Raw genomic sequence first — 11,773 nt, 5'->3', positions numbered from 1 at the left:
GATAGTGTAATCAAAGTAAAACAAACAAATAAATAGAACAAATAAATAATGACAATAAGTGAGTAAAGCTCCAGGGGAGCAAATATTCTGACCTGTCTGCGATGGAGCAGTAAAGAAAGAGGAAGTTGTGCAGGCAGCATGACCCTTATATACTATGCTGCTCAGTGATTTACTTGTTACTTTTTACGTTTTCTTTACTGCTGTGGAGTTTAGTAAAGAGAGTTAATGCAAAATAGGAAGCCTCCTGTCATGTTATAAAATTAAGTGTTAAGCCATTTAACACTTAACAAAAAGCAGGAATCATGCGGACTGTGGGCACTATAACCATGTCATTGACATGACGTTTGTTGTTAGTGCCTGGAATGGTCCTTTAATACAGAGGATAACATGAAATGTATTTATCTGACACTCAGTGTTGCTTCTCTGGATACTTATTTAATTATTATGGGACCTTCATATACAAAGCTTAAAAGAACATTCATTATTTTTTTTTTATTATTATTATTATTATTATTATTATTATTATTATTATTATTTTTACAATTTAGGAAATATATACCCAAAGAAAACAGGTATCTATATTTTCTGCATATTTTCTTGTGGTGTATATGGAAATGGATTTTCCAAAAATGTAAGTTCTTCTCTGCAGCCTTTGCAGCTCTTCCTCTTTTCTCTCAGCATAGTAAGAAGCATGGGTGAATGCAGGAGCAGGCTAGGACAGCACACCTGTCACTTCTGTTACCAATTGGAAGTGAAAGAAAACCTTCTTGGCTGTGTGACAGCCAAGAAGATGTTGCTTAGCCCAAATGTAAAACTTCCACAATTTATTTAAATTGGCCCTTTTATAAATGGTCAAAAACAAGTCAGACTGCAAGCACTTCAGCAACCATTAACCAAATTATATAGCTTTAACCCCTTTAACAAAGTGTTACTCCAAGCCTTTTTGATCCAAACTTTATTTCAATTTACAATGCCGTATCACCAATCTGTTATAATAAATAAACAATAAAGGTACCTGGAAATTTAGAGCCAGTTGAAGCTCCCTGAGACATTTTCCACACCTCATCTGACATCACAGCCTCCCTCAAGTGTTTCCTTTAAATGCTTCTCATAGAAGCATTTTAGTGGGACATTTTTCCCAGCTCAGAGCACATGCGTAATTGACATTAATCAACCTGGACTTGCTAAATCACATATGCTGCAGGTGTAACTAGTCCCGGAACAAAATACAAATATCTCTATGTGCAGCATTTCAAGCATAAGCAATGTGCATACAGATTCCTACTACCATGACTACTTCTAAAACCAGCTAAGAAGACACAGATAGATTAATTGCACCCAAACAGCTTCATTGACAAGAAGTGCTTGTGTTTCCAGCTTGGGAACACAACACTTAGCTTATGGTCAAAGAAGGTCCCTTGTTGCTGTGTCCTGCACAGGTTAGGGGTAACTAAAACACACTACTGCCTATACAAGGTCCCACTTCCTGTATGGAGCTGCAAGTGCATGTGTATGTAGTATAGCTGCATTCAGAAAGCTATGAATGGAGCTGTCAGTAAGAACTACCACAAGGAAGCAGCTATTGGCTTCTAATTTGGGACTTGAATTACATTGCCCGTAATATTTAGGAAAATGCTTAGTTTTATTCGAAAACAATATGAAACAGTTTGTCAGCTATTTACACGTTTTTGGCACAACAGGAGCCAGGAGGCTGTAATTCCTGCCACGTGTTTAAACTATGTATTAGCTAACTTGCCAAGCAAGCTTTCTAGCAACCACTTTGTGTATACAGCCATTAAAAGCAATGAGACACAATGGATCAGACCTGTTGCTGGGATGCACACTAATTTCTGTCAGTGTGCTTTTATTGTACTTGTGTTACCACTGCTACTAAGCAACTACAATGCTGTACAAATTGGACTGTGCAGTTAAGGATGAGGAATAGTTAAAGTTCCCTGACATTTGACTGGGTGGTGATGTGGTTGGCTCGGTGTCTGAGTGGTCAGGTGAAGGGTTAGTGGCAGAATGAAGTGTGTGCATGACTAAGCGATAATGTGGATGGGTTTCTGGGAGGTGGGTTTACATGGCTAGGAGGTGGTTAGTGGTTGACAACTTGGTGGGGGATGAATATCACTGGGCTGACAGCTGGGTGGTGCTGATTATCACTGGAAGGTGAAGCTTGGTTTTGTGAAATAGTGGGTAGGTGTACATGATTGGGAAGTAAGTGATATATATGCAACAACGTTTCTATTTTTTTGTATATGTTTAGTTGCCAGCTACATTTTGTGTAGATTTTTTTGGCTAGTAATTAACCATAACGAGGCAGAATATGCAACCCCATATCTGGTAAAGCATCCACAGACTTTTGAGAAAGTCCGAATGTTCAGGGAAAACATGTTAGTCATGTCGGGCCACAGAGTCAGAGTAAAATGAGCAGACGGAGCAACAGTTGATGATCAACTCAGCTGCTTTGCAGAACACTACAAACTGTGAGTCTGTGGCTATGCTGTTTGTACTTGCTTTAATTTAATTTAATAACGTATTGCATGTATTGGTGGTGCACTACGAGTGTTTTTTACCTATAGACTGGGGGAAAGAACATGCATTACAAATGGCTGGCGACTGACATGATTTATTTTAGAAATGCAAATTTGTGCAATTTGTAATTTGATACAATACAGTGTAGTGAATAAACCATATAGACATTTATTTATTTATAAACTATTTTACTAGGAAGGATACATTGAGATTTTTCTCGTTTTCAAGTATGTCCTGGTCCACAATACATTGCATTGTTACGTACAATAAAATACAAATACAATACAAACAAAATAAAAAAAACAATATTAATACACAATATATACAAAATTTACCATAGAACAGATAGGAAATATATAATCAACCATGACAGGTGCATTCTGTTTTGAGGTATGTAGAGAGGGATCTCTTAAAGGACTCTAGGCTTGGGGAAGATTTTAAATTGTGCGGGAGGTCGTTCCACAATTGCGGCGCTTTGTAGGAGAAGGAGGACCGGGACACTTTCTTTTTGTATTGAGGTAGACTAAATAAAGTGCTGATACTGGATCGGAGGTTATAGGAGGTGGGAAAAGCTGAGGAGAGCATTTTGCTCAGGTAGGGTGGGAGTTTCCCAGAAAACACAAGGCTGGAAAGATGAAGGGTGCGTCTGGTTTAAACACAAGGCTGGAAAGATCAAGGGTGCATCTGGATTCCAGCGGCAGCCAGTTTAGTTATTTTAGCATGTCACAATGGTGGGTCCTGTAATTACATTGTAGCACAAATCGTCAGAACGAGTTATACAATGTTTTGAATCTATTAATGTGGGATTGCGGTGCAGATGCATATACTACATCCCCATTATCAATGATTGGCATCAGCATTTGCTGCACAATATTTTCCTTTACTGTAGGGCTTAGGCAGGATTTGTTTCTGTACAGGGCACCTAGTTTTGGATAAAGTTTAGATGCAAGTTTTTCTATGTGGAGGCCAAAAGATAGATTGGGGTCTAACATCATACCCAAGTATTTGAAAGAGTGGACTGCGGTCAGTGTGCCATTTGAATTTGATTTGATGGCCAGGTGGGAATTGTGTAATTTGTGTAATTTAGGTACTGTTCCAAAGATCATTGTGAAAGTTTTGTCAGTGTTTAGGAAGAGTTTGTTTTTTGCAATCCACTTTTCTACCTCTGTAAACTGGTCTTGGAGCACAGCCTCAAGCTGAGGTAGCTCGGATTTGCTCACATAGATCACTGTGTTGTGTGCGTACATGTGTACATTTGAGTATTTGCAGACATTCGGCAGATCATTTATAAATAATGTAGATAATAGGGGGATGAGAAAGGAACCTTGGGGAACACCACACGTGACTGGGAGAGGGAGGGAGTCGCTGTTAGATATGGACACATATTGCGAGTGATCCGATACATAAGATCGAAACCAGGTTAGCGAACAATCTCCAATACCTGAGTTTTTGAGTTTGTGCAGTAGAATGTCGTGGTCTAATGTGTCAAAGACCTTGGCAAAATCAAGGAAAATAGCTCCAGTTAGGTTTCCTTGTCCCATGCCAGTTTGGATGTCATTGCAAACTTTTAAGAGGGCAGTTGTAGTGGAGTGATTATGGCGAAGGTCCGATTGATCAGGGGTCAGATAGTTTGATTGTTGGTAATACTCACATAGTTGCGTATGGACACATTTTTCTAAGATTTTTGACAATACCGGGAGCAATGATATTGAGCGATAGTTAGAAAACAAACTTTTATGGATAGGCACTACTCTCGCAGTCTTCCAAAGTTTAGGTATGTATCCAGACACCAAGGATTCGTTAATTAGGGTTGCACTGAGCTTCAACAGCATTGCGGGGGTTTGATCAGGTCCAGACTGGTTTTTAATTTTTAGATTATTTAGGTGTTTTTTTAATTACACTAATGGGTACAGGTCTAAAAACTAACTTGTCTAAGGAGGGGATTTAATAGCCTTTATTTTGCACACGCAGTACACTAAACAGTGATCACTGAAACTGTTTGGGAGAACACCAGCCTCCTGGATTCTATCAGGAGAAGTGGAGAGATTCCAATTGATATGGTTACAGCTTTTAATGTTTATTAATTGCGTTAGTTGCAAAGTCTTAAACAGCATGCAAGAACTATTATTTTTAGGATTCAGCCCGTCAATATTAAAATCTCCAAAGACCATCAGTTCACTTTTTGGGTTTTGAGCTATGGTTTTACTAAGGAGATGGGCTATGTCAGATAGGGAATGCACTGGGGAGCTAGGTGGGCATTAGATTCCTGCAACAATGATTGATTTACTGCACAGGATCTCAATTGCCAGAAAGGAAATCAAAGGTGGCAGAAGGGCTAAAGTTTTGTAACGGGGTAAACTTTATGCAATGGTCAACATAAATAACAATGCCTTCTCCTCTCTTTGCTCTGTCATGTCTAAAACATGAATAACCCTGAATTGTAATGGCAGTGTCTGGTATTTTAGTCGTTAACCATGATTCTGAGAGCACAATGATTTTTGGTTTGTAATGGGAACAGACTTGCAGTGCATCCAGTTTAGGGAGCAAGCTACGGATGTTGCAGTGCACAAAAGAGAGGCCTTTTTTACTGGGGAGATTAGGACTTGAATTAGCTGGGGGACCAGGGTTAGACTCCACATCATTTGCAAAGGCAAGTAACATAAGGAATAGGAATTGGACATCATTTTTTTTTTGGCCATATAGTGAATGGGATGCTTTAGAATTTATTGAGGTGGGGGTAGGATGGCTATTTTTTTTTATAACTCTCCACCAGCATTCAGCAGATAAGTTACAGGAACACAGCATGCCATGGTGTATGATAATTTGTGTTCCAGTTTGAGGTGTGTAATTATGCTGGTAGTGATGTGAACAAAATTGGATTGAGAAAAGGGTTATAATGAATAACAGTATGGTTATATTTAGATTCATGTTAGTGGAAAGAGGTGTACATGGAGAGGAGGTGTGAAGTAGACTCCCAAGTCTTGTGTGCCAAAGGAAAATGGCATTATACTTGCTTTTACACACAACTAAACACTCAAATACTCATGCACTACACACTCCATTGCACCAACACATAAAACTGCACACTCATGTACACATACACTGCAACACACAATATATCCTACCTCCAGCACCTGTCTGATCTGTGTGCACCAGCCTGCCTCATCACTGAAGTTCTAGTACATGACTGCCAAATGTCAGAGTTTACTAATGATGCTGGCAGCAGCACAAACAAATTCAGCTCCCCAGCTATCCAACCTTCACATCCACAGTAAATAAAGGCATCATCCTAGCCCTGATGCAGTCCAGGACAGAGGGAGGCCTGGGACTCATGCATATCTCTTTATTTCACCATGATGGATGTATTCAGGCCTCCTTAAAGTATTTATGGGACAGAAATGGCTGACAATTCTAAGACCCCTGACATAAAGAGTAAAAGTACAGTGTTTAGCCAGATAGTAGTGCATTTACTTCTTGGTTATGGTCTTATGGATCCATGGACACTATCACAACTTTCTCACATATCCTGTATTTATTCTTGCCATGTGAGTGCCTTGACTAATTTGGTCATATTCTAATTAATCATTTTCAGCAAATTATTGAGCTTTCTATCTTAACAATGTCAGTGCATCTTCTATTCAAGATCAAATACTTTTTTTTCGCTTACACTGCCCTCTTGAGGTATATTTGGGTAACAAGCAATGCATATTTTGTTTAAAAGAGATATATATTTGTTTAGTGTATATATATATATATATATTTTTTTTTTTTTAGAATAGGATTTGATATGATGCACATTTTATGGATATTTTACTAACGTGTGAGTTATTTTTTATTTAAATAATATAAATATATTTATATATATATATATATATATATATATATATATATATAATATGTAATAAATGAAGGCTTGCACTCACGGTCTGTAGATAAGTAAAATCTTTCTTGTTTATTTCAATTCATTAAAATATGGTTGCTGCCATCAACGTTTCAGCCACTCCTGTGGCTTTCATCAGGATCAATTCAGCATACAAAACATTCCATATACAAATTTCTGCTTATATATAGCTAACCAGATTTATTCATAAAATTAACAATGCTTACCACCGGTGTTCTCGAACGCCCGGCGTCTATCCCGATCCTGTGCGCATGTGCGAGTACGCCAAACCGGAAGTGGCGTGTTCACATCATCAACCCGTTGCCGTGGTTACCCGAAACATAAACAGGCTCCACGGCAACGGTGTAGTGCTGCACAGCGCCAGGGCATCTACTCGGTGGGGAAGCTTGACCATAAAAACATACATCAACTATACAATTTATCCCTTCATGTGGCAACACTACTTACATGACTCACTCGCTACCTGACTTTATGGGTTATATATAAGGGGGAGGTTTACCGATCGTAATGACCTAATCCCTTTAGACATCACCCTTACATATCACACTCCATGTGAGCTTCATTTTACACAATGAACTCAATTGCTTCTATATTTCAATACTCTTTACATAGCATCTACCATTCAAAGGACAGACATGTATATCGTAACATAATTCTTGTATATAAGCAAGGTGACAGTTAATGTCTATACATATATCAACTTGAACAAAAATATACGGTCCCATGTGCATCACTACCTGCATTGTACTATAAAGTTCTCCCTGGGAATGACTAAATGTTATTATATATACTAAAGTGCATTATGGTGCATTATATACATTATAGTGCTTACAACCTTTCCAACTGCCATCAAACCTAAAAAATGTCCTTCCTTATTATTTAAAGTGATACTTATTGCTTTTATATACATTAACCCCTTAAGGACCAAACTTCTGGAATAAAAGGGAATCATGACGTGTCTCACACGTCGTGTCCTTAAGGGGTTAAAGTGATACTAATTGCATTTATATACATTAAGGTGCTCTCTGTGGTTAATAAAGTGGCACCCTGTGTTTTTATGGACAACAACGTGCTATCTGCCAATATCTCTTATTAAAGTGATACTTATTGCTTTTATATACATTAAAGTGCTACTAATTGCATTTATATACATTAAAGTGCTCTCTGTAATTAATAAAGTGAGACTCCGTGTTTATTATGTACAACAAAGTGCTTTCTGCAAACATATCATAGTGGGACCTCATATAGTTAAAGCTTATCATGAAACCTCAACTTAACTTTAAAGTGATACTTGTTGCATTTATATACAATAAAGTGTTCTACGTTAATATATATACTAAAGTGTTCAGTCAAATGTTTAAATTGTTCTCATTATTACTCTATACATTCCTGTACACATTGTACCCTATATGGAGAGCATCTTCAATTGATAATATGCATGTGTCTAACCATGTGCCTATACTATGTTGCCACTAAGGATAATCATTTATATTAAAACATAGCTTTACTCAAGAGGATTGCAAACAACTGTAGCCTTATTCAAATAAAGGGGGCATATGATAACTGCTCATTTAAACCCCTTGGTGCAACTGTGTCCAGTTCATAAATCCAGAAGGCTTCCTTGCGTACCAACATATTGCCCCTATTACCGCCTCTTATTGGTAGGGGAACATGGTCGATTGCCACGAATTTCAAAGTAGTTAAGGCATGTCCATTGTCCAAAAAATGTTTGGCGACAGGTTTATCTGTGGTTCCATCTCTGAAAGCCGTTCTGATGTTGGACCTGTGTCCTCTGATTCGTTCACAAAGTTGGGTTTCCGTCTTACCAATATAACACAGTCCGCAAGGGCATGATAGTTTGTATATAATAAACGTGGATCTGCAGGTGATAGTATACCTTATCTTGTAAATTTTATTACTGTGTGGATGCGTGAATGTGCGTGCCGGTACCATATGGCCATACGTCACGCATCCTAGACAGCGCACACTCCCTCGTATCTGCACCTTCTGAGATATGGTGTAACTTTCTACAGGGTCTGTTCGTATTAACATATCTTTGAGGTTTTTGTTCCTGCGAAAACAAATTTTTGGGGGCTGCCTGATTTCACTGGGTAACGCTCCCTCAAGTGCCAACATATTCCAATTCTTTTTGACAATATTGGATATCTTCTGAGCTGTTTTGTGGAATGTGATAGGAAAGACCAATCCTGGTCTTTCAATGGGGTCCTGTGGCTTGGTCGCTTTATCTTGTGCTTTTTCCAATGCCCAATCTAGGACTCTCCTGTCATATCCTCGTTCCAGAAATTTGTCTCTCATTTGTACCAATTGTCTTTGTCTGGCTTCATCTGTCGAGTTGTTTCTTATGACTCTAAGGAATTGTGCATGAGGGATGGAATTTTTCAGATTTCTAGGATGTGCGCTGGTGTAATGTAGGATTGTGTTACGATCCGTGGGTTTGGAATACAAACTAAATTCAACTTGCTGATTTACAATAGTGAGTTCCACATCTAGAAAATGAACTTTTTCCGTGCTGATATCCGCCGTCATCCGTACAGGTGTAGGTAACCTATTGATTGATTCAACCATCTGTTGAGCTTGTTCAATGGTACCACTCCATAGTATCAGCACATCATCGATGAAACGGAAATATCTGATATAATATTGTGTCGGTATGGTTTCAGTATATGCTCCTCCTCAAATATGTACATGTATGTATTCGCATACATGGGCGCCATGGGCGCACCCATCGAGGTTCCTGAAACTTGCATAAACCACTGTTGTTCAAACCTGAAGTAATTGTTCTTCAGTACCGTTTCCAATATCTCCAATGTGTACTCGACCGGCGGACCTCTGTAGACGGATGAGGTACATAGGACTTGTCTCATGGCCTCTATACCATCATCATGAGGGATGATGGTATAGAGGCTACTCACATCCATAGTTATCAAAACAGGATCCTGTACATCAATGTGCAGTTGCCGTAGAGACTCCAAGAGTGAGGGGGTATCTTTAACGCACGTGTGTAGATTCACTACTGTCTCCTTGAATTGTGCATCTAACCACTTGCCTAGAGGTTCAAGAACTCCACCGACCGCCGATACTATCGGTCTTCCCGGTGGTGCGGTCTGGTCCTTGTGTATTTTGGGTATTGTGTACATGACTGGAGTCCTTGGTGATTTTTGTATGAGGTATGCATACAAATTTAGATCTATGTAATTGGCTCTTAATCCCATGTTCAATATCTCCTCTATTTTGGCTTGTACCATAGTGGCAGGGTCCCCTTCAAGTTCTTTATATGTGTTACTATCTCTCAGTTGTCTTTTAATTTCATCGGCATACTTGTCATAGTCCATTATGACTATACCACCGCCTTTGTCGGCGGGACGTATAACTATGGATGAGTCCCTTGCTAGACTTCTTATGAGTGAGTGCTGCTTCTTGCTGAAATTACTATGTGTCAAACATGGTTGTTGCAGGAGTTTCACAGATTCCGCCTGTACTGTCGATAAGAATGTTTTAATACTTGCTTGGTTGCACTGTGGATCAAAGTTAGATTTTGGTCTGAATTTTATAATCGCCTGTTCTTGATTGGAATGCTGTATGAATGGTTTATTAAAGTGGTCTTTCAAACGCATCGTTCTTCCAAACTTAAAGAGCTCCACATTCCAGGAAAACAGGTTAGGGTTCGTCCCAGGAACAAATGATAGTCCTAATTGAAGGATCTCAATTTCTTCCTTCAGCAGTGTTCTCTGGGATAGGTTGAATACAGGTACTATCGTCTCAGTGGAGGTCTTCCACGGACAATGAATTTTCCCCTTGTTGCCTCTCCTTGTTCTGCGCCGTTTGCGCCTCTGCCTCTGCTTCTCGTTGTCGTGCCTGAAGGTGTTGTCTCTAAAAAATTCCCACTTTCAACATGTGTATCCGTGTCTGAGGCCGATTCTCCAGAAGTAACATCCATAGTATACACTTTTGGTCGCACAATTCTCTTACGGAATCTCCTTGGTTTCTGTTGGTGCGCCCCGCTAAGCCATTTATAGACCCGATGCTCCATATAGTCTTGTTGTACATAATCAAACTTTTGTTTCTTGAATCTAATCAGGTCGTTCTTGTACTTGAGCAATTCCTCCTTTAATTTATCCAGCATCTTAGTGCCTTCTAGAGTGGCCAACAAGACAGCATGTTCCGTCTCAATCTCCATTATTTTGCGTGTAACCACTTCCATTTCTGCCCTCACGTCCTGAATTATAATGAGCATCAAATCTAATGACGCTTTATTGAGCACTCCTATCCAGTCTCGACTAACCTTCGCTTTGAATCTCACTATTGTAGGTATGTTCATAATGCGAAAGCCTCTAGGGATTCTTTTCACTTTATAATAGTCAGAAAGAAACAGTCCATGTAAATCCAAATCAATACGTTTACGTTGCATCCTCAACAGTTGAAAATATACATCTTAAGTTGTTATATTGCAAGGAAATTCATTACTGGATTGCACCCAAAGTATGGCCTCAGCTTCTTCTTGTGTAAAATGCAGGGTTTCTGCTTGCTCAGCATAACCCCCTGCTTGTAGCATAAAATCATCTGTATGATCCATGGTGAACAAAAGTTCCTTATTAGTTTAAATCAATCTGTTAGCTCTACTCCAAAGTTAGCAGTTTAGGTGATATATCATCTGTTGGTGCTTGGGTTAGGAATATGGCTATCAATAAGCTTCCTTGTTATATTGTATACAATGTTGCCCAGTGCTGGGCAACATTGTATACTATATATATATATATATATGTGATACTCAAAAAAGTTGAATATCGTGCAAAAGTTAATTTATTTCAGTAATGTAACATAAAAGGCGGAAACTAATATATGAGATAGACGCATTACATGCAAAGCACGATAGTTCAAGTCACGATTTCGCATAAGTGCAATGATTATGGCTTACAGCTCATGAAAACCCCAAATACACAATCTCAGTAAATTAGAATATTTCATACAGTCAATAAAACAAGGAGTGTACATAGAACAATATCTGACCTCTGAAAGGTATAAGCATGCATATGGACTCAGTACTTGGTTTGGGCCCCTTTTGCAAAAATTACTGCCTCAATGCGGCGTGGCATGGAATATATCAGCCTGTGGCACTGATGAGGTGTTATAGAAGACCAGGATGCTTCAATAGCGGCCTTTAGCTCTACTGCATTGTTCGGTCTCATGTCTCTCATCTTTCTCTTGGCAATGCCCCATAGATTCTCTATGGGGTTCAGGTCAGGTGAGTTTGCTGGCCAATCAAGCACCGTAATCCCACGGTCATTGAGCAAGGCTTTGGTGTTTTTGGCAGTG

This window comes from Pelobates fuscus, chromosome 2 (assembly GCF_036172605.1).
Source record: "Pelobates fuscus isolate aPelFus1 chromosome 2, aPelFus1.pri, whole genome shotgun sequence".
NCBI lineage: Eukaryota > Metazoa > Chordata > Amphibia > Anura > Pelobatidae > Pelobates > Pelobates fuscus.
Note: the sequence above shows the minus strand (reverse complement) of the source record.